Source organism: Tachyglossus aculeatus, chromosome 19 (genome assembly GCF_015852505.1).
Source record: "Tachyglossus aculeatus isolate mTacAcu1 chromosome 19, mTacAcu1.pri, whole genome shotgun sequence".
NCBI lineage: Eukaryota > Metazoa > Chordata > Mammalia > Monotremata > Tachyglossidae > Tachyglossus > Tachyglossus aculeatus.
The window spans coordinates 22,417,899-22,445,419 of NC_052084.1; the positions used below are offsets into that span (position 1 = coordinate 22,417,899).

The 27,521-nt window shown below is 47.3% G+C and overlaps 2 pseudogenes; both read left to right on the forward strand.

Moving 5' to 3' along the window:
• The first annotated feature begins 1,090 nt into the window (after positions 1-1,090).
• Positions 1,091-1,973, forward strand: LOC119940567 (annotated as a pseudogene).
• A 20,514-nt stretch (positions 1,974-22,487) lies between these two features.
• LOC119940653 lies at positions 22,488-24,666 on the forward strand (annotated as a pseudogene).
• The last annotated feature ends 2,855 nt before the right edge of the window (positions 24,667-27,521 follow it).

The window sequence follows — 27,521 nt, forward strand, 5'->3', positions numbered from 1 at the left end:
GGAGAAGAGGAAATGAAGGCCTAGTCGGAAAAGGCCTCTTGGTGGAGATGTGCCTTTGATAATGTTTGAAGGTGGAGAGGGTGATAGTCTGTCAAATATGACAGATAGGACACGGTTGAGAAATGGGCAATGAGATGGCCAAGATAGAGATACAGTGAGTAGGTTGGCACTATTCATTCATTCATTCAATCGTATTTATTGAGCGTTTACGGTATGCAGAGCACTGTAATAAGTGCTTGGAAAGTACAATTCAGAAAAAGAGGAATGAAGTGTGTGGGCTGGGTTGTAGTGGGAAATCAGGGAGGTAAGTTAAGAGGGGGCAAAGGGATTGAATGCTTTAAAGGCAAAGGTTAAGGATTTTCTCTTTGATGTGGAGATAGATGAGCAAGCATTGGAGATTCTTGAGGAGTGGGGAAATGTGGACTGAAAGATTTTGTACAGAAATGTAGAAAATGCAGAAAAACGTTTTGTAGAAACATGGAAGGAGTAGGAGGATTTCAGGTTCTTCACAGGTCAGATCAACAGTCACAGAAGTCACAGTGGTAACCTTCTCAATATCCCTTCTGGGTTCTTCCCAGAGTGGAGCAGGGATCAGTGGGAAAACCTGATGTCATGGGGATGAGGCAGTGCCCCTTGGTGAAGTTAGGCCGCAGGGGTTCAATTCAAGTGGAGCCGTTGGTGGATGATCTGGTTCAGTATGACACTGCTTATGTTCTTGTATGAAATCCTGTGTGATTCCAACACCAAACTTACCTTGACCATGGTCTCCTCTTCCCTCACTCTCACACACATACACACACTGACACAAGTGCATGCATTCTAGCACCAACTCTTGAGCAAGTCCCCTGGATTGGATTGTTTATTTTACTTTTCTGAGGAAGGTACTGAACAAAAAGAGAATGGGAGAAGAAAAAGCTCACTGACAACGGGAAAATGGGAATATAAATCCCATCCCATCCTGGTATTTCTCTATAATTGTGATGGGTTTGGGGTTAGGATCTTGCTGATTCCGTGAATCATATGGGCTCCACCCTTTCCACTCTTTCTGGAACCTAATCACCCATGTCTCATTTTCTCTTGGCAGTGATGGATGATGGAGGTGACCAATGGCAGCTCTGGAAGAGACTTCATCTTGATGGGCTTCTCTGACCAGCCCCAACTAGAGATGGTCCTATTTGTGCTTATCTTGATTTCCTACGTCCTAAAACTTCTAGGCAACACAATCACTGTTGTAGTGACCCACTTGGACCCCAACCTCCACACACCCATGTACTTCTTCCTCTCTCATCTCTCCCTTGTGGACCTCTGTTTCACCATCAGTGTCATCCCCCAGTTATTATGGAACCTCTGGGGACCATATAAGACCATCACTGTTATAGGCTGTGCAGCCCAACTCGACATTGTCCTGGCCCTGGGCAAAACTGAGTGTGTTCTCCTCACAATCATGGCCTTTGACCGCTATGCTGCCATCTGTCGGCCCCTCCACTACATGACCGTCATGCAGCCGTGGCGTGGCTGAGTGGCATGGGAAACAGTGCAATCCAGAGCACCATCACCCTCTGCCTGCCCCGATGTGGCAACCGGCATATTCCTAACTTTGCTTGTGAGGTGCCCACCATGATCAAACTGGCATGTGTACCTATCCGAACCAATGACGTAGTGCTTTTCATTGCCACTTTGATCCTGGCCCTTCTGCCCGTTGCTCTGATTGTGGTCTCCTACGGGTTCATTGCCAGAGCTGCACTGAGGATCAAGTCAGCTCATGACTGGCAAAAATCCCTGGGCACCTGTGGGTCCCATCTGCTGGTGGTGACTCTTTTCTTTGGTATGGCCTCGGTCATCTACATCCATCCCAACAGCTCCTTCTCCAAGAGTTCCTGACCCTCTTCTACACCGTGATCACCCCCCAACTCAGCCCACTTATCTATACCCTGATGAACAAAGACATGAAAGGAGCACTCAGAAGGCTTTAGGGAAAAGACCAAAGTTCAGGAGAGACCTAAAATCTTGAATCAAATTGTTCTAGAGTCCTAGAGAAGGACTATGAAAGGTAGAAGCCATTGATGTTGCTAGAGGTTTTCAGCCCTAAATCCAGGACAAAAGAGCCCAGTAGTAACTGTAGGAGTGTTTGGACCCCAGACAGCTTTCCCTAGGTCCTAAAGCACTTCATATTTCTCATTCTTCAACTGAACGTTTGGGGGCATCCTATTCATTGCCCACCATGGCCCTGCACCTTTCTTGTTGCCACCACTCTACGGTTGAAGTCCAGGGATCTCCCCCAAAATCCCTGATCCAGAGATCATCAGGAACTAACCTACGTTCCCACTCCCAGGGCTGGCCTCAAGAAGCTCAAAGAAAAAGCACTCCAGCCTGCAATTGATCCTGCCTGCAGCTTCTCATATGTCTCCCTGGCACCTGGAGCTTCTCTTCCAGTCCCTAAAGGAGCCAGACACCAAGCCCTGGGTTAGCTACAATACTTTATATATTCTTAATAGCATAACAACCAAAACAACTCCAGGGAAGCAACATGGCTTATTGGAAAGAGCATGGGCCTGGGTGTCAGAGAAACTAGGTTATAATCCCAGTTCCTTCACTTGTCTGCTAAGTGGAGGAGTTACCTTGGGTAAGTCACTTAACTTCTCTGTGACTCAGTTAACTCATCTTTAAAATGGGGATTAAGGCTGTGAGACCCATGTGGGACAGAGACTGTGTCAAAACTGATGATCTTTCATATACCCCAGCATCTAGGTCAGTGACTGGAACATAGCAAGCACTTAACATATTCCATTTAAAAAATCCAGGTTAAACTGCTTTTCCTTGTATCTAATACTATCTCCATCCTCCCCCACAACCTTCCCTCCATGAATCAAGACCCTATGTATTTCCCTGTAAGTGTTCGGGCCTCACATTCTTCTCCCCGTCAGGAACAGGACCCTCGGTCTTCTAGAATCCTAGACGCTGGACTCCAAGCCTCCAGGGATCCACTCTGATCCCTTCCTGTGCAATGATTGCATCCAAGGTCCACAGCGCAAGCTCTCCCCATGTCCAGCTCTCCCAAACCCACAGCTCACTTCTACTTACTGCATTATAGCTGAAGATCTCCGTTTTCCCCAAACATGAAACTTCTATTTCCTCCTCAATTCTTCTCTCTGATTGGTTTTCCAACATTTTAGAGAAGAACACCAAGGAGTGGCTTTCCTGGCTTCTTCCTCCCTGTCCTAAGCATGGGGGCCAGTGGAAGTGGTCGGCAAATAGGCACAACAGACAACTATGGTAAAATAAATTTCCAGCCCAAGATCAAATATAAAACCACCAGCAGACACCCACCCAATGATTCCAAAGCTTTGTATCCAGAATTTACACTTAATGTGTTCCATAATCAGAGTAAGTATTACAGAATCTTTGCTAATAAATTTTCTCACCTTCACTACAATCACAGTAAACCTTGGCCAGGTTATACTCATCAACATTCTGTAAAAATGTAAATATCTACATGAAAATGTCAAAATCCTAGATATGGATGTCCAGAAGATAGGCCAAATAAACAGATAAGAAAAGGGAGGCAGCATAATCCAGTGGAAAGTATCCAGAAATGGAAACCAGGAAGACCCAAATTCAAAATCCCAGCTCTGCCTCTGGCCTACAGTGAGATCTTGGGCGAGTCATAACCTCGCAGGCCCTCCATTTTTTAATTTGTCAAATGAGGATAAAATAGATTGTGAATCCTGTGACAGAGACTGTGATGGACCTCATATGTGTTTGCTTAACATACAGTAAGTATGGAAGAGCCAACTTCACAGACATCAACCCAGGGAAGGCAAGGATGGCACAAACAATGGAGAGACAGCCCTATCACTTATGGAAAAAACAATGGGGCTGGGTTGTAGTCACCCTCACCAGCACAGGAAGGAGGGCCCCAAGCCCAAGACCCTGAGATACCTCATCCTAAGCATACACCAGGGGTCCTAGTGAAGGGGTTGCTTATGTCGAAGGATCAGGATATGAACTTCAAAGATTTGGACCTGGCATTGTGAGGGAGTTCCCAGTGTCCAGGTAGGTGAACACAGGGCTTAACAAATACCATAGTATTATCATTAAATGGACTCCTTTCATCCACCTGACTTTGCAGAGGTGCACCTCACCTTTGCTGTTGAGAGCAGAAGAAAGAGAAAGAACTGAATGATTTGGGGGTATTTTTCTCCGGACAGCTTTAGGACTTCAGAGCAGCAGATTTCAACTGAGAGCATTGGACAACAATAGAAACAGATCAAAACCATGACTGTCCAGGAGAGAGCTAATTCAAAGCCTCTAGTTGTGGGCCAGGGAGAACAGACAGAGGAAGTAGGGGTCACATTCAGAACAGACAGAGAGATAAAGCTTTACAGGCTGGGCGATCAGGGTGGGGGGAAACACAGCTGGTGCTTATTGCTCGGGGTTCACTGAGCACCCTGATTCAGCATGAAGTAGCGTGGCTTAGTGGAAAGAGCACGGGCTTGGGAGTCAGGGGTCATGGGTTCACATCCCGGCTCCACCACCTATCAGCTGTGTGACTTTGTGCAAGTCACTTAACTTCTCTGCGCCTCAGTTACCTCATCTGTAAAATGGGAATTGAAACAGTGAGTCCCACATGGGACAACCTGATTACCCTGAATCTAACCCAGCACTTAGAACAGTGCTTGGCATATAGTAAGAGCTTCACAAATACCATTATTATTATTATTATTATTATTATAATTCCTTGGATACCCCACCAAAGAGCTTCTCCTTTGGGGAGAATTCAGGGTTGGGACCACCTGCAGGGAGAGGACTTATGTTTGAGCTGTGAAACAGGAACTGTTGAGTGACAAGCATCAGACAATCCCAGAAGAAATATAAGATGCAAAACCTACCAGCACAGTGAAAACCTTCATGTGTGAGAGGGCTTCATGGTTGACAAGACTGTAAACCAGCCTTCCCATGCAGAGGGAAGTGTGGCAAAGCCAGTGCTGGGGGTGGGTAGTAAACACCACTGATTTGAGAGGATGGAAGAGAGATGAAGAATGTAGCTCAGGCCTCACATCTTCATGTCATCTATATCTACAGGGGTTGGGGTGGGAGAGCAGGGCCTTCATTCTCTGCTCAGAGAGCAAATAGTTGTTCCCCTTTAACAATCTGCCCTGAGCATGAGGTCAGATGAGATAGGTGTCTGTATTGAATTGCTAAAAGAAAAATGCCTTTGGCAGCTGAGCTACACTACCCAATGAAGCTTGGCCACAGACTGTAGGGTGGGCAGGCCTAGGTTTACCCAGGGCCTAGCAGAGGAAAAAAATGCAGATTCATGAGGAAGGAAGCAGAAGCCCCTTGACAGCTAGAGTGGATTTATTCCAGGTGGGAGGATGAAGAACTTGTATCCTGGGTGATTATATCATGCATCTGTGGCTCTACTAGTTAAGCTATCCAGACTCTTGAATGTTAATTCATTCCTGAGAGTTCTGACTGACCACATGTCTCAGTCTCTGAATTCCACTTTTTTTTCTGTTCTTAAGACTCACCATCAGCTAATTCATTTCCAGTATTCAAAACTGGGGTCAGAGGACAAGAGTGGGGGAAAGCTTTAAGTGGGTTGGTGCTCCCCAACAGGAGTTACCAGCATCATCGTGGCCTAGTGGACAGGTCTAGGCCTAGTTCCCACAAAGGCCCTGGAGTGCCATGTGACCTTTGAAACATCTCTTGGCCTCTCTTTCATTTATTAGTTCAATCATATTTATTGACCACTTACCGAGTGCAGATCACTGTACTAATCAATCAATTGATCATTCGTATTTATTGAGTGCTTGCTGTGTGCAGAGCACTGTACTAAACGCTTGGGAAGTACAAGTTGGCAACATATAGAGACAGTCCCTACCCAACAGTGGGCTCACAGTCAAGAAGGGGGAGACAGAGAACAAAACCAAACATACTAACAAAATAAAATAAATAGAATAGATATGTACAAGTAAAATAAACAAATAGAGTAATAAATATGTACAAACATATATACATATATACAGGTGCTATGGGGAAGGGAAGGAGGTAAGATGGGGATGGAGAGGGGAACGAGGGGGAGAGGAAGGAAGGGGCTCAGTCTGGGAAGGCCTTCTGGAGGAGGTGAGCTCTCAGTAGGGCCTTGAGGGGAGGAAGAGTGCTAGCTTGGCAGATGGGCAGAGGGAGGGCATTCCATGCCCGGGGAATGACGTGGGCCGGGGGTCGATGCCAGGACAGGCGAGAACGAGGCACGGTAAGGAGATTAGTGGCAGAGGAGTGGAGGGTGCGGGGTGGGCTGTAGAAGGAGAGAAAGGAGGTGAGGTAGGAGGGGGCGAGGTGATGGAGAGTCTTGAAGCCGAGGGGAGGAGTTTCTGCCTGATGCACAGATTGATTGGTAGCCACTGGAGATTTTTGAGGAGGGGAGTAACATGCCCAGAGCGTTTCTGGACAAAGACAATCCGGGCAGCGGCGTGAATTATGGATTGAAGTGGGGAGAGACACGAGGATGGGAGATCGGAGAGGAGGCTGATACAGTAGTCCAGACGGGATAGAATGAGAGCTTGAACAAGCAGGGTAGCGGTTTGAATGGAGAGGAAAGGGCGGATCTTGGCAATGTTGCGAAGCTGAGACCGGCAGGTTTTGGTGATGGCTTGGATGTGAGGGGTGAATGAGAGAGCGGAATCGGGGATGACACCAAGGTTGCGAGCTTGTGAGACGGGAAGGATGGTAGTACCGTCAACAGAGATGGGAAAGTCAGGGAGAGGGCAGGGTTGGGGAGGGAAGACAAGGAGTTCAGTCTTGGACATGTTGACTTTTAGGTGGCTAGCAGACATCCTGATGGAGATGACCTGAAGGCAGGAGGAGATGCGAGCCTGGAGAGAGGGGAAGAGAGCAGGGGCAGAGACGTAGATCTGGGTGTCATCAGCGTAGAGATGATAGTTGAAACTGTGGGAGTGAATGAGATCACCAAGGGAGTGAATGTACTAAGTGCTTGGGAAGAACAATCTCCCTGACTCTTTGGGCCCAATCTGTCACCCCATTCCCCATTCCCACTCCCCCTTTCAGCTAACCACAGTGAGCCCACAAACTTTCAGAGTGGCAGGCTGACTCCTCATCTCCTTACAAGACCTCAGTGGAGCCTCAGGAAGACTGGTGGCTGCTGTTAATGGTCACTGTAGCTATGGCTGAGCTCTGGACTCTAAGCCGTGGGGAAACTAAAACTCTGCTCTTCTAGCCACAGCACCATGCTGATTTTTCTTTTATTTTGTGTATCTGTCCTCGTCTTCTGTTTGAGAGTTTTATTGTTTCACCATTCCTTACGTGTCCCCAGTCCCCTCATATCCCTTTATATTGTTAGACAGTAAGCTCCCTGGGGGACAGGAACTGAATTTAATTCTCAACTTTGTATTGTCTCCAGCACTTAGTACAGGACTCTGAACCCAATAAGCACATAATAAATACCATTACTACTTCTAATTCGGTCACGGTCATCTATTTATTTTACTTGCACATCTCTTCATCTCTCTCTGTCCATGTCTCTGTCTCTGTCTCTGTCTCTCTGCACAATGAAATAACTACTGACTTGGGAGTGGTGAGATGATAATCTTCCTTTTGAGGGCTCCCAGTGATTGCCTTAGTGTTGGCAACACATTACAGCGAGGCTCAGCGGAAAGAACGCAGGCTTTGAAGTCAGAGGTCATGGGTTCAAATGCCGGCTCTGCCACTTGTCAGCTGTGTAACTTTGGGAAAGTCACTTCACTTCTCTGGGCCTCAGGTACCTCCTCTGTAAAACGGGGATTAAGACTGTGAGCCCCACGTAGGGCAACCTGATCACCTTGTAAATTCCCCAGCGCTTAGAACAGTGCTTTGCACATAGTAAGTGCTTAATAAATGCCATTATTATTATTATTGTTATTATATAAAGTCTCTTGAAAGGGGTAGCACACCGAGCCTCAAACTGTGAGTTAGAGTAGCCAAGAAAGAACAATAATAGAGCCTGAGGATGGCAGAGAAGGGCAATGAAAATAGATATGAGGTGATGAGGTTTCTATATAATGGTGGCTAGGGAAATTTAGGACTCAGCTATCTGTAAACACAAAGACTGAGAGGGAACAAAATCACTAAAGGCTTGTGGGGCTGAACATAGACAATAAAAGATAGAGCCACCCATTGAAACATATGAATGGTTGGTTCAATATAAACCAAAGGGAGCACTTCTTTCCCACAATGAATGGTTAAGGGTAATACGATTTTGTTGCTAAAGAAATTCTTGCAGGTTGAATTGATTTATGGACTTTGAATTCAGTCATGACCCAGAACTCTGTAATGAATTTAATGGACTTGTTAATGATGTTCAATAGCATTCATTCAATCATTCAATCATATTTATTAAGCACTTAATGCGTGCAGAACACTGTACTAAGCACTCAGCAAAGTGCAATAAAACAATTAACAGTGACATTGCCTGCCCACAACGAGCTCACAGTCTAGATCTTGGGAGACAGACATCAATTCAAATAAATACGATTTCATATATATATGTATACGTATATATATCTATATATATATCTATATATATGTATTTATATATGTCTGTGGGGCTGGGAGGTGGGAGAGAGCAAAGGGAACAAGTCAGGGTGACACAGAAGGGCATGGAAGATGAAAAGTGGAGCTTAGTCTGGGAAGGCCTCTTGGAGGAGATGTGTCTTCAGTAGAGCTTTGAAGTGGGGGAGAGTGATTGTCTGTCGGTTTTGAGGAAGGAGGGCATTCCAGGCCAGAGGCAGGACATAGGACAGGGGTCGACGGTGAGACAGGTGAGACTGAGTTACAGTGAAAATGTTAGCACTAGAAGAGCGAAGTATGCTGGCTGGGTTGTAGAAGAAGAGAAGTGAGGTGAGCTAGTGCATCTTATGGCAACTCTGAAAGTTTGGAGGGTAAATTCCCCCAGATAGCTCAGGCTATCTGCAGTGTGCACAGATCTTTCCTCAAACCAATCTTCACAATTTTTGTGAAGGCTCTCAGACTTCCACATCGCTTTGGAAAATATATCTCAACTAGATCTATGCGATTTCTTGGTGATCACCACTACAAACTGGTACTTTAAGTTTTAGTTCCCTGAACTAGCACAGAAACTTAGACAGAGTTTCCTAACTGTTCTTCAGCCATCGGCATTTAGCGGTTTTACATCTCAAAGTTAAGAAAAGACACATTTAAATTTGGCCACAGCAAATATGATTTTCCTTGTCCTAGATTTTCCCCTGTACTTCCTCTGGATTTAAAATGGAGGGAGGATGTGTATCCCTGCCATGGTCAGCAATTCCCTTCCCTGATGTTGCCACTAGCCTGTGGAGTGGCTGTTGAGAAGGAGGGGAATAGGTTAGGAGGGAACAACCTACTGATACCGTCTTTCCCTTCAAATATTTTCTCCCACTCCCTGAATAGAGTGATGAGAACAATACGAGCAGGACGGGGACTGTGGCAAAGAGCATCTGTGGCCAAGTATGAGCCGAGGGGTGAGAGGACAAAGTACACTCTAGAGGAACAGGATTAGCTCTCGACATAGTTCAGTCGTGGATGGAGTTAGGCCATACTTGGAACTGCAGGGTATGATATGTTGCCATTTATCTCTAAAGGTATTGCTGATGGACTCAGCACTCAATAAGAAATAATGGGTCGAGTGTACTGGGCTCATCTGGGTTTGGGGTTTTGTGGTTTAGGAGATCAGAGAAGGGAGTTCCAGGGATTTCCAGTCAGTAGGCTCAGTGACTCACTCATTTACACAGGTGCTAATCATCTCCTGAGGGAGGGGCGAGATGAGAAAAGCAGCTGATAAAATGCTGCCTCAATCATCATTCTAACAGTCTGACTGTCAGTGAGCTGCCCTTCCCTGACAGCATAAGCAATGAAGAAGTGTGAGTAGGATAAAGTCATCTCTCAGTCAAAGACGTTTCCGAATCAATTGTCCAGTGGGGTCACCAGAGTTTCTAATTGGGTATCTGGATGGACTGTTGTAGCTTTCACTCTGAAAGGAACCTTCTCCCAAGTTTCTTCCTTGTACCCATTAACAGGAGCTTTGGAGCGGAAGGCCCTCCACGTTAGACTGAATCACCTGCCAGAGGTTCTGAAAGAGTTTATTTTAGTCCTGTTATGTAAAAGGCATATGAGAGGCAGTGTGGTCTAGTGGAAAGAGCACAGGCCTGAGAGTCAGACGACCTGGTTTCTACTGTTGGTTCTGCCAAGTATCTGCTGTGTGCCTCAGCTACCTCATCTGTAAAATAGGGATTAAATCCTACTCCTTCCTACTTTAAACTGTGAACTCCGTGTGGCAAGGAACAGTGTCCAACCCGATTAGCTTGTATCTATATCATCTGTATATACCCCATTGCTTAGAACACACAGTGAGAAGCAGCATGGCCTAGTGCATAGAGCAAGGGCCTTGAAGTCAGAAGGACCTGGATTCTAATCCTGGCTCCACTACTTATCTGCTGTTTGACCTTGGCCAAGCCACTTAAGTTCTCTGAGCCTCAGTTCCCTCATCTGTAAAATGGGGAATAAGACTGTGAGCCCCATACGGCACATGGACTTTGTCCAAGATGATTATCTTTTGCTTAGAACAGTGCTTGACACATTAGACACTTAACTAATATAATAAAAAACAGTGCACCCAAATATGCTCTTAACTAAAACAATAAAAAACAGTGTCTGGCACCTGGTAAATGTTTAATAAGCACCATTAAAAAGGCAAAATACCACATGGATTGGTTAGACTAGAAGGTCCCTGGAAATAACTGTCAAGGGAAGCCTGGATACGAGAGAGTGCTTTCCCAGAAGCATACATCTCTTTAGGGAAAACAAGGCTGAAATAAATTCTGCAGGCTAGGTATAAGATATATCTTATATAGATATACGTTTTAGAACTCAAAGCTGGAATAAAATCCATAGACTGGAATTAAGGAAAAGAACTCAGAATGGAAAATGAAGAACAATTACCATGAAATCTCTATCAAATACCAAGAGGCATTTCAGCCAATTCAAAGCAACTTTGAGGGGTACATGGTCTCAATTATGGAAGTCAAACACAAACTGGAATCCGGGTAAGACTCTCAGATAACTCAAAGTTATTAATTCCTTTGAAAAGCAAATGATAAAGTACCTTTGTAAACAGTGAGGAACAATGAGCAGATTGCAACTCCCATAAACACGGGATACCGGGGACCCTGAACACACAGGAATCTGTAACCTTAGGGTTGAAGTTAATAGCATTATCAAATGGTTTTCCTGTGCCAGGAATGGTTTTCATTAATGAGCTCTTCCATTCCAACATGAGAATATCAGATCATATCCCCTTGGATTCTGATGACTCACTGGTAAAGATTTGGCCCCAGGAATTCCATACAGGAATTCAAACACCTGTCCAGTTGAGTAAGTCCAGGGAGAAGCTCCCCTCTCATAGAAATGCTCGAACCACTGAAAGTTAGTTCTTGATTTTAGAGCTGGGAAAGCCTTTATCAGCTTGGTGGGAGCATAATCAGAATTTACCTTTGCCAGGGATTCATTGGCTGGGGAGTGATGCAACTCCTATGGTGAAACAGACTGGGATTGGAGAGGTGGGTCCTGGTCATTTCCAGTTTCTTAGTAGCCCATAACTTTGTTCCTACAGAACCAGCGAGGCTCTGGAGAACAGTCAAGTGCTCTGAGGGAGGGTTCGGACGTTTGCCGCTGGGATGCTTGGACAAGCAAAACTACCTGCTGGTTTCCACAGAACTTGGGTCTGTCAGAGGGAACCAGAGATAGAAAGAAAGGTCATTTCCTCTTTCGTGTCTTCACCAGGAAGTTTGGATTTCGTCCTGTTAATAAGGACTGTCTGGATTTAAAGAGAATACTGGAGTGTCCCTCAGGCCAAAGAGGAGTGATTAGCTCTGGACTCCTAAATAATAATAAGATTAATAATGATGGATTTTGTTAAGCGCTTACTATGTGCCAAACACTGTTCTAAGCGCTGGGGAGATAGAAGGTAATCAGGTTGTCCCACATGAGGCTCACAGTCTTAATCCCCATTTTACAGATGAGGTAATTGAGGCCCAAAGAAGTTAAGGGACTTGCCCAATGTCATACATCTGACAAGTGACAGAGCCGGGGTTAGAACCCACGATCTCTGACTTCTAAGCCCGGGCTTTTTCCACTGAGCCACTCTGCTAAAGGAGGATTGTGATTTGTCACTGGGAGCCTGAGATAAGCGAGACTAAAACTTAAGGGCCAAAAAGAGTCATTAAATAATCACAACATTGATGGGTTGGGGGTTGCACCAAAGAAAAATGCAAGTGTTAGGACATTTTTCTTTTAATAGTATGTGTTAAACACTTACTATGTTCCAGGCACCATACTAAGTGCTGGGGTAGATGCGAGCTAATGAGGTTGAACACAGTCCATGTCCCCAGTGGGGTTCACAGTTTTAACATCCATTTTACAGATGAGGTAACTGAGTCACAGAGAAATTAAGTTGATTTGCCTAAGATCACATAGGAGACAAGTAGCAGAGCTAAGATTAGAACCCTGGTCCCACGACTCCTGGTCCATGCTCTTTCCACTAGGTGACACTGCTTGTCGTTCTGGGTACTGTTGCTGCTGCTGAGCTTGGGAACATCTTTTCCGGCCTCTCAAGGGCAACAATTTCCTTGTGACTCAAAGTTCACCTAGCTTTCCTTCTGCAGTCATGTCTCCTGGGGTCACAGGGCTACAATCAATCTATAGTACGTACTGAGTGCTTTACTGTGCAGAACACTGCACTATACATTAGAGTTGGTAGAGTTGGCCACAAGGAGTTTACAGACTATAGGACAATGACGATTCAATGACAGTGGCCCCAGAGAAGACATTTCCTGTTCCCTTTCAGCCACCCACAAGGCATCCATTGACACAGCAACAATCCCACATCCCATAGAAGCAGGGCTTGTCTGGTGGACAGGCACAGTAAAGTCACTGAGATCCCCGCCTCAGTTTTGGTGTCATTTTGGTGGTGGAAGCAACAGGAAGCAGAGCACCAAAAGCAAGAGCTCTGATCTTCCTGTCTGTTTCCATCTCCCCTCCAGCCTCTATTCTCTCTTCACTCAGTTCTCCAGTCCACTTTTCCCTCTTCTACTCTCCATTCCTTCTGAAACTCCCCCTTCACTGAGGGTCTTGAATCTCAGAATCAGCAGATTCTGCCCTTTATCCTCAATCCTACTCTGGGCAACTCGGTCCAGGGCAGAAGCATCCTCACAAATGTGGGGCTGCAGGGGCATGGAAGGCCTTTTCTTTGTAACTAAAGCCCCAACCGTGGCCTGGAGCAGGGTTGGCCTGAGTGAACTAACTTGCTCAGTGTGCTTTCTGCCATCATCATCATCAACATCAACAATGGTATTTACTTAGCTCTTACTATGCAAGTAAGAACCCTTACTCATTAAACTGAAGGCACTGCCCAGTGACTAGTGGTCTTTGTTTCAATCTCCTTGTGCCTCAAGATACAGAGCATGGAGAGACCGAACCCGTGGCTGGAGGTATAGCCATCAGTTTTGCTTTGGGGAATGGCCTGTGGAAATATAGTTCAATCCCAGTTAATAAGAACTGAAGGTTCCCACAGGTAAAAAGAACTGGGACCTTAACTCATCCCGTTTATTCCATAATGGACTGTTGGAAGGAATGTATAATGGTTGCTGTCCCGAGGTGACCCTCGGGTACTGGCCATCTCAAGATCAAAAGCTATCTGGTGACCACCTGAGCCAGCAGGCGGAACTCGGAAGTGGGGGTGGGATACCGCCCCCATGACCAAATCTGCTAGATTGACAGCCCAAGCTGGGAATACAGAAGGTGTCCCTCGCCCCCGTGCCAATCAAATTAGGTATGGAGGAGGCGGGGAGGGCAGCGATTGGATAGACTGAGGCCGGAAGCTGGAATGGCCTAGGGGCACAGGCAATAAATACCTGTCACCTCTGACCTTCAGGGTCAGAACACCAGGACACGCAGCAGCAGGAGCAGCCGCCGCTGCAGCTGCAGCAGCAGCAGCCCACGTGCCTCTCCCTGCCCAGAAGGCCAGATGCCCGTTCTACAACCAGAACCAACACACTGAGGCAAGGACCGCGGGATGGGTGAGTGTCTCGTGGGTGGGACCCAGGTATCCCGCTGCTGATGGGAATTATGAGTGGATTCCTCCCATGTAGGGAGAGCACATTTTGAGAGCTAGCCGCCCACCACGTGCACGGGTAATGTAATGAATTCTTCCCATGTGGGAAAGTAAGTGGATTCTTCCCGAGTGGGTGAGAGTTAACCAACTCACCCACGTGCGATTAACGGATGATTGTGTTCCTCCCGTGTAGGGAAGCTCTAATATTGCTAATTGATTATATTCCTCCTGAAAGGGAAGCTCAATCCATTGCGTCTAAACAATTACATAAATTCAATTCACCTCGTGGAATAAATTTTATATAAAACTTAGGCTTTCCGTCCCCGGCCTCTCTCTCTCTCTCGCCTCGCCGATCACTGAACGAACCCGTCCCCGGACGACGGGTGACATAAATAGCGACGGGGATGGGATCGGCGATAGGCGACAGAGAGCCGAGAGGGCTTTTTGAATTCCTCGTGGATCAGGGATGGAAAACCCCAAGATGGGACAGCCAATGGGTGAAGAATCACTGGGAGGGCCCGGCCAATCTGGTGAGGGAATTTTGTGATTGGCGGGTGGCTACCCAAATCAGGAAAAAGAAAGGAAAGACCGCCCTCCTCGGTCTCCTAGCAACGGCGCTGCAGGCCGCCGCCCAGGACCGCCGGTGGTGGCGGCAGGAGCGGGCCGCCCTAGAGGCAAAACTAAAGGAAAGTGAGACGAAATGCCTCTTACTGCAGACAGCGGCCGAGGTAAAAATGCAGCAGGCGATACTTTTAGAGCAGAAATTGGCACCCCGGGTGGCTAAGGAGTTAGAAGCACAGAGGAAACTTCCCTTAACTGAGCAGGAGATCAAGCGGGTCATATACTCGGAGCTGGGTGGGAAGAATCCCTCTGGGAAGGAGAAGCGGGATCCCGATCCCTTACCGAAACTGGAACCGCCCCCTTCCCCGCGGGATTGGGAGCTGCCCCCGCAGAACCCTGAGAGGCAGCCCAAGCCCCTCTATCCTATTATCAAGGAAAAGCGGAATACTGAGGGAAAGGTCACCACCCAAACTACTCACTTTACAGCCACTGAACTCAGGCAGCTCTTTAAGGAGTTTTCCCGGGACCCCGGGGAGCCGGTGATAGGCTGGTTGGCCAGGGTATGGAAGGGAGCGGCAGCCCAGCTGGACCTCAGTCCAAATGAAAGCAGCCGCCTAGATTTGGGCCCAGGGGTGGACGTGACCCACACTCACACTCAAGGTCGCACCCTCTGGACCCTCGTGGTACATTGGACTAGGACAGTTCCCCGGAGTGAACAGGGAAGGGCCGGTACCCTCCGATGGACCGACTCGGCTACGTTAAACCAGCACCTTTTGGTGCTTGGAATTGAACAACTCCTGGATGAGAGGGAGAAAACTCAGGAACCAAGCCCCTGGTCCCTCACCGCCCAAGAGGGCCTACTTCGTGCAATAGTAATGGGTGCACCCCCAGGGCTGGAGCGCGGGCTGGCCCACCGTTTGAGGGATAGGGCCACTGGGGTACAAACCTGGAGCACTTTGGCCAACGTGGTCAACAGTGACTGGGCCCTATTCCAGTCCCCTAAGATGCCGATTACCCGGCGTGTAGCAGCTATGATTAGGAAAGGCCTGGGGTTCAGGAGGGCAAAGCAGGTTCCAACGAATAGTAAAAGGGATACCCACCCACCCCCACAGCGGGTCGGCTCAGGAAGGTTGGGCCCAGGGGAACGGGTGATCATATGGAGGGAGTTAAGGGAGCGGGGATTTCCTGTGGACGAGCTGGATGGGCTGCCCACACATATCCTGAAACTGCTCACTCAGGAAGGCAGACCAACGGCCCCAACCACCACGGAGCGGGGAAATTAGAAGGGGGATCCGGCGGGCCCGGCCGTTGGGCGGCGGCCGCGGCCCTCTCGCAACCCGGGTGCCCCCCCCCCACCCCGTCATATGACCGTCCCAGTAAATGATCGTCGGAAAGTCTTACCGGTAGATACCAGGGCCCGGGTATCTATGATGAGGAAGGATGCTTGGCAAGGAGGCCAACCATCAATTACAGGAAATAATTCCATAATGGGGGTTACTGGGAAACGGGGGACCCTTCCCGTCACCCGAGCACCCAGCTACTCAAGAAATTTGCAAGCTAAAGCATGGGGTAGGAAACTTAACCACTTTGCCTTCAGGGCGAGAGCTATCAGATGGGAGATCAAAATGGAATTCCTTTGAGGGAAGGCACCTCCCTCTAGCAAAGTGTTGCCTCCCTCCTAGTGAATGGCTGCCTTTCTCAGCCTAAGGCACTTCCCCATTGAAACTACAATGGCGGTCATTAGGAATGAATTGAGAGTGAACTTGCCATCGTTCTCCCAGCCTAGGAACAACTGGAGGGGTGGTGATTTAATCATATCTGAAAGTCCATTGCCTTAAATTTCTCTGACTTAGTAAACGGTAAAAGCAGATCAAATACAAAAGTCATCTTGATATATTTGAAATGATAAATGAATCTGACTGGGCAAACCTGTGCAGCTAATCCCAATGAGGGCTGCCCACTAACTTTGGTAGAGGCTTGGAGATCCTCCAAGACCTAGACCCTTCTCTTTTGCAGACATCACGCCTGGGAGAGGGGGAATGACGACACATCACCCTGTGAAACTGCTTGGCCTGCTCGTCACTTAACGTGTTAAATATTAGAACAAGCAAAGTCCAGATTTAATTGCTGCGTATTACAAATTATATGTATTAGAACTGGGGTTTGTTCGTCTTTGCTTGTTTAATTGGTTCAGATGGTCTTTAATATAAAATCTCCATGTTTCAGGGTTGACAATGCAAGTTCTGCATGCTGTCTCTGCTATAGCCTAGCTAATGGGCAAAAAGCAGCTGTATGTTATTCGGTATCATACATATGTACAGATCTGGATGTCTACTTTGTCTTTGTGATTGTTTCCTTTTAAGGGACTGAAAACGCTTAGTCATCATATCCCAAGGATTTGGAAAGCAACAGAAGAATAATTGGAAAATTTGTTAAAATTGTTAGTAGTTTTTAAGAATGAGCTAAGAATAATTGTTTAATGTTATTAGGAAAAAGCTATTATTTCAAACTTTTATCAATCATATCTGGCTATATGATGCTCCTGGGTACTTCTCTGCCTCACAATTCTATGGTCAGGATTGCCTGACTTCCAGACAGGCCCAGCAAAGGAATCATCACTGAACTGCCTCCCAGAGAGCCTGTCTTCAGTCTTAGCCATGGTGTGACATCATCAGGGAAGGGAACCTATTTCTACCAGGCCACCTGTTCCTGTTTCAACATGACCGGTGCTTCTCGCCCCCTCACTCCAGTGACTCTGAACAATTGGACACGATGATCTCTGGCAGTGTACCATGCAGCTAATGAAGAGTCCCCACCACCAGAGGAGTTTTGTACTGGTTCTATGGACTCTTTAGACTTGAGGAGGGAAACTTACTATTCCAGGGGTTGCTGCTACTTTTGCTCCTGGCGGTGGGCTTAGTGGGAGGATGTTGGTTACTAAATTGTTGTTGCCTGGCCCTTTTCACACAGGTGTGACAAACACACAGTCGCCCCCAGCTCTTGCCTCTGTGTGCTATCTTAAGACCCTTGTGCTAGTAAGGGAAGGGGTTGGTATCTGCCCCAGTGTTACACTGCTCTATCTGTGGATAGCGGCCACTTCAACCATCCCTGGCCCCTTTCCTCAGTGCAGTGCCTCAAAACCATGGTGGGCCACCGGCCACCTTCCATACCTCCATACCTCCTACTTGCACGCCTTGAGGGCGGGGCGCCGCCTTCTGTTGCCCCTGGCCACGGGATAGGAAACATCCTCTGCCCCAACCCATGGATCTGCTTTCTGGTTCCCGTGGCAAGCCAGGGAGGTTATCAGCCCATGCGGTCAGGGGAGGGACAGCGCCGGAAGGCACGGCTTCCAGTGCAACCCCACCACTATGCGACCTGGAGGGGATGCAGGAAGAGGTGGGGTCAGGTGGGCACGGATGGCGAGGGCCAAGGGGTGGTATGTCACGAGGTGACCCTCGGGTACTGGCCATCTCAAGATCAAAAGCTATCTGGTGACCACCTGAGCCAGCAGGCGGAACTCGGAAGTGGGGGTGGGATACCGCCCCCATGACCAAATCTGCTAGATTGACAGCCCAAGCTGGGAATACAGAAGGTGTCCCTCGCCCCCGTGCCAATCAAATTAGGTATGGAGGAGGCGGGGAGGGCAGCGATTGGATAGACTGAGGCCGGAAGCTGGAATGGCCTAGGGGCACAGGCAATAAATACCTGTCACCTCTGACCTTCAGGGTCAGAACACCAGGACACGCAGCAGCAGGAGCAGCCGCCACTGCAGCAGCAGCAGCCCACGTGCCTCTCCCTGCCCAGAAGGCCAGATGCCCGTTCTACAACCAGAACCAACACACTGAGGCAAGGACCGCGGGATGGGTGAGTGTCTCGTGGGTGGGACCCAGGTATCCCGCTGCTGATGGGAATTATGAGTAGATTCCTCCCATGTAGGGAGAGCACATTGTGAGAGCTAGCCGCCCACCACGTGCGCGGGTAATGTAATGAATTCTTCCCATGTGGGAAAGTAAGTGGATTCTTCCCGAGTGGGTGAGAGTTAACCAACTCACCCACGTGTGATTAACGGATGATTGTGTTCCTCCCGTGTAGGGAAGCTCTAATATTGCTAATTGATTATATTCCTCCTGAAAGGGAAGCTCAATCCATTGCGTCTAAACAATTACATAAATTCAATTCACCTCGTGGAATAAATTTTATATAAAACTTAGGCTTTCCGTCCCCGGCCTCTCTCTGTCTCTCGCCTCGCCAATCACTGAACGAACCCGTCCCCGGACGACGGGTGACAGTTGCCCTCTTCTGTGGAGAGAGATCAGCCAATCAATCAATCAATCAATCATATTTATTAAGCGCTTACTGTGTGCAGAGCACTGTACTAAGCGCTTGGGAAGTACAAGTTGGCAACATATAGAGACAGTCCCTACCCAACAGTGGGCTCACACCCTAAAAGGGTGAGACAGAGAACAAAATACTAACAAAATAAAATAAATAGAGTAGATATGTACAAGTAAAATAAATAAATAAATAAATAGAGTAATAAATATGTACAAAGATATATATATATATATATATATATATATATATATATATATATATATATATATATATGCAGGTGCTGTGGGGAAGAGACGGAGGTAAGATGGGTGGGATGGAGAGGGGGACCAGGGGGAGAGGAAGGAAGGGGTTCAGTCTGGGAAGGCCTCCTGGAGGAGGTGAGCTCTCAGTAGGGCCTTGAAGGGAGGAAGAGAGCTAGCTTGGCGGATTGGCCAAGGGACGGCATTCCAGACCTGGGGCATGACGTGGGTCAGGGGTCGATGGCGGGACAGGCGAGATCGAGGTACGGTGAGGAGATTAGCAGCAGAGGAGTGGAGGGTGCGGGGTGGGCTGTAGAAGGAGAGAAGGGAGGTGAGGTAGGAGGGGGCGAGGTGATGGAGAGCCTTGAAGCCGAGGGTGAGGAGTTTCTGCCTGATGCGCAGATTGACTGGTAGATGATTCATTCAAGCTTGCTGTATCTCACCTGTTTGGGGAGGATTACTGGCTGGGTTTCGAACAATCCACTTGCTTTTTGGGGTGCTTATGTGAAATCCAAGGTGTAGTAGTAGTGGTGGCCTACTGGGTGAGGACTGAGGTTCTTTTGGTGGAGGTCCCAACTTTTGCCTATTCCTGGAAGCGAAAAATCTTGGGACTCTAGGACCTTGCAGATACAATTGAGTGTCTGAGCTTTCCTTCAGTGGCTCTGCTGTCTTCCTCGGCCAGGAGGAGGGCTGAGGAAGCCGTTGCCTATCACATTCACTCAGGCTACCTTTCCTGTATCTGTCCCACTGTCTATGAGGACCATGATCCCAGTCTGAACACTAATGCTTAAGGTCTGGTTTCAGTCTCCATGAAGTGGTCCATCAGACTCTGGGTCCTGATCTCATAGATCTCATAGACTGTAAACTCACTGTGGCCAGGGAATGTGTCGAACAATTCTGTTCTATTGGATTCTTTGAATTCAGTATATTGGATTGAAGAAGCAGTGTGTGGCTTAGCACGATCTTGGGAGTCAGAGGTCTTGGTTTCTAATCCCGCCTCCGCCACTTGTCAGCTGTGTCACTTTGGGCAAGTGATTTAACTTCTCTGTAAAATGGGAATTAAGACTGCTATCCCCATGTAGGTCAACCTGATTCATTCAATCGTATTTATTGAGCGCTTACTGTGTGCAGAGCACTGTACCTTATATCTACCCCATCACTTAGCACATAGAAAGCACTTAACAAATACCATCATTATTATTCTCTCAAGCTCTGAGTACAGTGCTGAGTAAGTGTTCAATAAATTCCACTGATAGACAATGACTTGTAAAGAATCAATTTCCTGACTGAAGCATCGTTAATGGGATCATCATTGGTTTGGGCCAATGGTCAGAAAGGAAGGTAGTGAGTGTTTAATGAGATATGTTAGTCAGAACCCCAGTAAGCTCCTTTGCTAGCACCCTGTTTGCCCATGATGTCCTTTCATTCATTCAATCGTATTTGTTGAGTGCTTACTGTGTGCAGAGCACTGTACTAAGCGGTTGGGAAGTACAGGTTGGCAACATATAGAGACGATCCCTACCCAACAGCGGGCTCAGTCTAGAAGGGGAAGACAGACAACAAAACAAAGCATGTGGACGGGTGTCAAGTCAGCAAAATAAATAGAACTAAAGCTAGATGCACATCATTAACAAAATAAATAGAATAGTAAATATGTACAAGTAAAATAAATAGAGCAATAAATTTGTACAAACATATATACAGGTGCTGTCGGGAGGGGAAGGAGGTAGGGCCGGGGGTGGGGGGACGGGGAGGAGGAGAGGAAAAAAGGTGCTCAGTCTGGGAAGACCTCCTGGAGGAGGTGACTCAGCTTTACGGGCTAAGGGTTCCTGGTCATTTGACCCGGCCTTAAACGGACATTCGGTCCTTCAGGCACAGCAAGAAAGCCACCTGTGGAATGATTTCGTGTTGGGGGCAGGAGGGGCCAAATTTCTTGGGCTCTGTGTGGTTGTTAGTGTGGTGATGTTGGGAGCTTGAGGCATCTGGTGATGAAGAGGCGGTTGCCCAGCGTGTGGCAGGGTTGGTGGTAAACGGGGGTGGAGGTTGGCCCCAAGTTGGCATCTTGAAGCTGGCCTCCTCGTCATCACTATGGACCAAGCACCTGCTGATGCCTGTTTTATAGGTGAGGAAACTGGGGCAGAGAGAAGTTAAGTCACCCATCCCAGGTCAAACAGCCAGCAATGGGCCAAGCTGGGATGAGAAGCCGGGTCCTCCCGGACCGAATGTCTGCGCTAGGCCACACCGCTTCTCTGGGACCTGACTTGCTTGTATCCATCCCAGCGCTTAGTCCAATGCCTGGCACCTAGTAAGCAGAGGCTGCCAGTCGTCGTCATCGATGGCGCCCTTGGTTTTGGGCCTGAGCATGAAGCTAGTCAGTTCAATTAATGAATACAACGAATCCTCCACTGATTCCACATCAGGAAGGGAAATGAATAGTGTGAACAGAGCAGAGTTTATTGCCTGTGTCCCTCTCCACGGGTCTTTCCACAGATTGACCCCTATGCAGACCATTCTCTGCAAAAACAAAGACAAAAACAAAAACAAAAACTAACCTTGTTACACGCCGGGCTCCCATGGTTTGCCTGAACACTGCCCAAAGGGTGGAGAAATGTCAGTCCCCTTCCCACCCACAGAGTTTATTGTGTAGGCTTAGTATGTGCCCATATGTTACAGACACAGTCATGATCACACAAATGAGTCTCTTGCTTCTGCTCATGTTCAATCATGAGAGTGAGACCAAGAGTAAACTTGAGGTAGTCCATTTCGCCTAAATCCTGGGTAAGTTTCCAACTGGCTTTAGAGGGGTGCTCCCTCCTGCAATTGGCTTTACACACAGCACACTATACCGCCATGACCTTGGGGGAGCTAGTTAACAGTCCTCACTGGGGACACCTCAAATCTGAACCCTTTTGTTCTCCAACAGAAAATCTGTATGTCTCAGAGACTGTGCAAACAGGGCCGTTCAAAATGCTCCATATAAGACTCCTTCCAGGCTAATTCCTATGGAAACAGGTTAGAAATGGTCTTAAATCTGGCCTGAAGTCTGCAGAAAGCAAGTATTTTTTTGGGGTGCTTTTTTCCAGATTTTATGTTGGAAGAAAACATCCTTTTGCTTCTGATTTACTCAGGAAATCATAACACCGATTCTAGTGTTGCCTGATGGTACATCTGAAATAAATAGTATGTGCACCATGAGACTCTCCCCTCCCTTGCCCTACCATCATCAACCTACACTCACTCCAGTAGCCCCGAGAGGCATAGTATTGGTCAGTCAGCAACAGCTGCCAGTCATGGTAAAACCGTGGTGGATGAAGATGCATGATGCTGAAGGTTTCATTACTGAAGTCCAACCTAAGGTTTTCAATTAAATGGTGATGCTTATTCACGACTGTCAAGAAATTGATGGAATATTCAAATCTGTAATCCCCTGGAAAAACTGAGTTGTGCAGGAATGTGTATTATGAGAAGCAGTGTCACCTAGAGGAAACAGCATAGGAAACTGGGAATCAGGAAACTTGGGTCCTAATCTCAGCTCCACCATTTGACTCTGGATGTCAATCAATCAATCAATCAATCAATCATATTTATTGAGCGCTTACTGTGTGCAGAGCACTGTACTAAGCGCTTGGGAAGTACAAGCTGGCAACATATAGAGACAGTCCCTACCCAACAGTGGGCTCACAGTCTTGAAGGGGGAGACAGAGAACAAAACCAAACATACTAACAAAATAAAATAAATAGAATAGATAGGTACAAGTAAAATAAATAAATAAATAAATAGGGTAATAAACATGTACAAACATATATACATATATACAGGTGCTGTGGAGAAGGGAAGGAGGTAGGATGCGGGGGATGGAGAGGGGGACGAGGGGGAGAGGAAGGAAGGGGCTCAGTCTGGTAAGGCATCCTGGAGGAGATGAGCTCTCAGTAGGGCCTTGAAGGGAGGAAGAGGGCTAGCTTGGTGGATGGGCAGAGGGAGGCCATTCCAGGCCCATTCCAGGCCTGCCATCGGGCCCTCCGTTGGGCCTGCCAACGGAGTCCTGGGCATCTGACAAGGCCCATGTCCTTGGGCAAGTCACTTCCCTGCGTCTTGGGAATTCTCATTTTGAAAATGGGGATAAAATACCTGTTCTCTCCCCCCTTTGGAGCAAGAGCCCCAGGTGGAAAGGAGACTATCTCTGGCTATTTGGATTGCACCTAAATACAATGCTGGGCACATAGAAAACACTTAACAAATATCACAATTATTATTATTATATTCTAATGAATGCACTCTTTTCTCCCTCTCTGTTTCTCTCCATCTCTCTCTGTCTCTCTGTCTCTCTGTCTCTGTCTCTGTCTCTGTCTCTCTCTCTCTCTCTCTCTCTCTCTCTCTGTCCCTTTCTCCCTCCCAGGTTGCTCTGCAGGAGGCCTCCTCTGGTTCTAACTGAAAATTTCTAACAGTGAATGCCACCTAGCTCTTTTTTGGGATAGTGATTCTCTTACAGTTTAGCACTGGGGTCTCAGTGAATTTATTTGGTCTCATTTAATATCCACATAGTCTCTGCCGCCTACAAACTCAGCTCCTCAGACTTGATCCTTGCCCTCCTAGCCTTGGCCAACACCATAACTCTTCTCTCCCGGGGAATCCCAGAGACCATGTCAGCTTGGGGACTAAGATTTTTCCTTAATGATAGATGTAAAATCCTTATTTACTTTTATTGAGTGGCCCAGGGACTTTCCACCTGTACTGTCTGCCTCCTGAGTGTCTTCCAGGCCATCATCATCAGTCCCAGCACCTTCAGGTGGGCAGGAGTCAAAGCCAAATTACCAACGTGCATCCTCCCCTCCTGTGTCCTCTCCTGGATCCTCGATATGCCGATCGATTTTGATATATTGATATACACGTCAGGCCCCCAAAACAGCAGCAGTGCTTGAATCAGACTGGATCTCAAATACTGTTCAAGAGTCAGTGTGAGTGCAGAGATGACCTTGATGATTGCTGCTGTGCCTTCCCTCCCAGACCTGTTCTTTGTGGGACTCATGAGTGTGGCCAGTATTTACATGGTGTTTGTCCTGCAGAGGCATCACAGGCAGGTCCAGCACCTTCATGGGCCCAGTCGCTATCCCAGGACAATGCCTGAGGTCAGAACAGCCAAGAGAATCATTGCCCTGGCGACTCTCTATGTCCTCCTCTATGGGTGGCATTCCCTCATGTTGTGTGTTTTACTAAGCATAAAACAAAAGTCTCCTCTCCTGGTGAAAAGCCATTTGGCTTTTATACTCATTTTCTCTGTCATTAGCCCATTCCTGATTATTCACAGTGACAGGAGAATGCGGACATTCTGGAAAAGAGAATCTTCTGTTCCCAATGTGGATCCCTTCTAACTTCTCGGGGAAGCTGCCTAATCTTCCACCTAGTGCCACTGAGCTAAGCTGACTACATATCCCTATTTGGGTAGCAGCACACTGAGGTTGGGGTTTCTGTCCCATGTCCCATAGGATAAATTTAGGGTGCCTGTTATTGCTGCCATAGATCTCTATGGCAGTCTTCCCCAAACACAGTTCTCTTTGTCCCTCAGATGAGACTTGTAGAATTTGCAATCCATCATGAGGAAACTCCCTTCATCCTCAACATGTCCTTGACCCAGGCACTGTTCTTCCTTACCATCACAGAATCCTGGCTCACTCACATGACATTATCTTCCCCCATTGCGCTCTCCTGAGTGAGCCTCATCTTCGCCCACTCTCCAAGACTCACTGGAAAAGGGGGAGGAGTTGACATGCATCTTTTTTTAAAAAAATTATGGTATTTGTTAAGTGCTTGCCATGCGTCAAGCACTGTTGTAAGCGCTGGGGTAGATACAATGAATCAGGTTGAACATAGTCCCTATACTGCATGAGGCTCACAGTCTAATTAGGAGGGAGAACAGGTTTTGAATCTCAATTTTGCAAATGAGGATGCTGAGGCACAGAGAAGTGAAGTGACTTGCCCGAGATCACCCAGCAGGCAAGTGGCAGAGCCAGGATTAGAACCCGGGCCTCTGACTCCCAGGCCTGTGCTCTTTCTACTTGGACATGCTGTTTCTGATGCCCCCACCCCCCACCCCTCCCTGGCACACCCCACTGCTGTTTTGGCACCATCCCACACCTTCCACCTCTCTTTTTCTCTTCCTTCACAGTATATACCATCCGTTTACTACCCACACCTAATTACTGGTCACCGTCACCTACCCCAACCCCAAACCCCCCGTCCAACTTTCCAAACCATTTTCAATCCCTTTCTCACAAGTCTTCTCTGTCTCTATACTGATCCCCAGATTGTTCCTGATAAACTCCTAGCTACCCACTGACTCTAATTGCTCAACTCCACTACCTCCTGTTCCACCCCACCTAACCCACTCAGCAGCTGAGGCACACGCCTGATCTTATTGTCTCCAATTACTGTAAATCTCTTATCTCATCAACCCTGAAATCCTGCTCTCTGATCACTGCCTCCTCTCCTGCCTTTTCTCTCACACATCCCCTCCCAGCAAAACTGTTCTATCCCTCCAAAGAAACGTCCACTCTCTTCACCACTTCAAATTATCCCAAGTCATCACACCCCGTTTAGTTTCCCTACCCTCCCTATCCTTTTTTGATGCACAAATTCATGACCTCTACTCTGCCCTCTGTACTGAACTAAATTTCTTTGTACCTTTGTCCCTCTGTCGATCTCGTACCACCAACCTGCAGCCCTGGGTCACCTCTACAGTACATTTTCTCCATTCTTGTGCTTTTGTTGAAAAGCACTGCTCGTGAAAATCCAGACACCAGGATGACATCCCGCTCAAACTCATCCTCACCTAATTTAATCCTGTGTTCTCCTTTGCCCAGGAACATTACATTTCCACACTTCAATCGATCAATCAACTTATTGTATTTACTGAGGACTTACTATGTGCAGAGCACTGTGCTAGGCTCTCGGGGATGTACAATACAATACAGTTGGTAGAAATGTTCCCTGTCCTGTCCATAAGGAGCTTAGAGTCTAGAGGGGGAGACAGGCATTAAAAATAATAAATTACAGTATTGTACATAAGTGCTGTGAGGCAGTCAATTGTCTCCACCAGTTCCACACATTTAACTCCCTGCTTAAAGCCTATGTCTCTCAGCCTCCCCCAAATCTTTCCCCTAATGACCGTGCTATCTATTTCAACAATAGAATTAAAACCATCAGACGTGAACTCATTAAAATCTCCCCTGCACCTCTCCAGTTTCATCCTCCTCCTGTCCTCTCAATGAGTCTCCCATCCTTCCCAAGAGGAATACCTCTGCCTCTTCTCAAAATTACACCCTCCACCTGCACCACTGATCCTATTCCTTTGCAACTGATTAAAACATTTGGTGACTCCCTCCTTCTCACCTTGACTGCAGTCTTCAGCCATTCACTTTCCAATGGCTCTTTACCCACTGCTTTCAAATATACCCATATATACCCTGGCCTTAGAAACCCTTCCATTTGCTCTATTGCTCTCTCCAATATGACTCATCTCCCTTTTACCATTCCTTTCCAAATTCCTTGCTAAATTGTTTACACCAGCTGCCTCCACGTCCTCTCCTCTAAGTCTCCCTTCAATCCTCTGCAATCTTTCACCCCCAACACTCTATGGAAACTGCCTTCTTCAAAGTCACCACTCAACTCCTTCTTGATAAATGACCTCTACTACTTCCTAATCCTCCTAGACCTCTCAGCTGCCTTTGACACTATGGACCATTCCCTTCTCCAGGACACACTATTATTGGCTTCCCTGACAATAGCCTTTCATAGTTCCCCTCATGTTTCCTCATATTTCTATGGCTGCTCCTTTTCAATTTCTTTCACCAGCTACTCCTTTGCCTCCCATCCCCTAACTGTGGAAGTTCCTTTAGGCTCAGTTCTGTGTGTACTTCTACTCTTCCTCTATACACACTCACTTCCATGCCTTCACCCACATCTCTACGTGGAGGTTTCCCAAAAATACTTCTCCAGCCCCACCTTCTCTCCTCTGAATGCTAGCATTTCCTCCTGCCTTCAGGACACCTTTACATGGGTTTCTGGACGACAGTTCACAATTAACATTTCGGAAACCAAACTCTTCATCTTCTCATCTTTGGTATACAGTCTCCAACCTCACCAACTCTGAAGTTTTACTCCCTGACCACACCCCCCTGATCTGCATTCCTTCCCATATGCCTCCTCCCTCAAAGTCGTCCTGTCCACA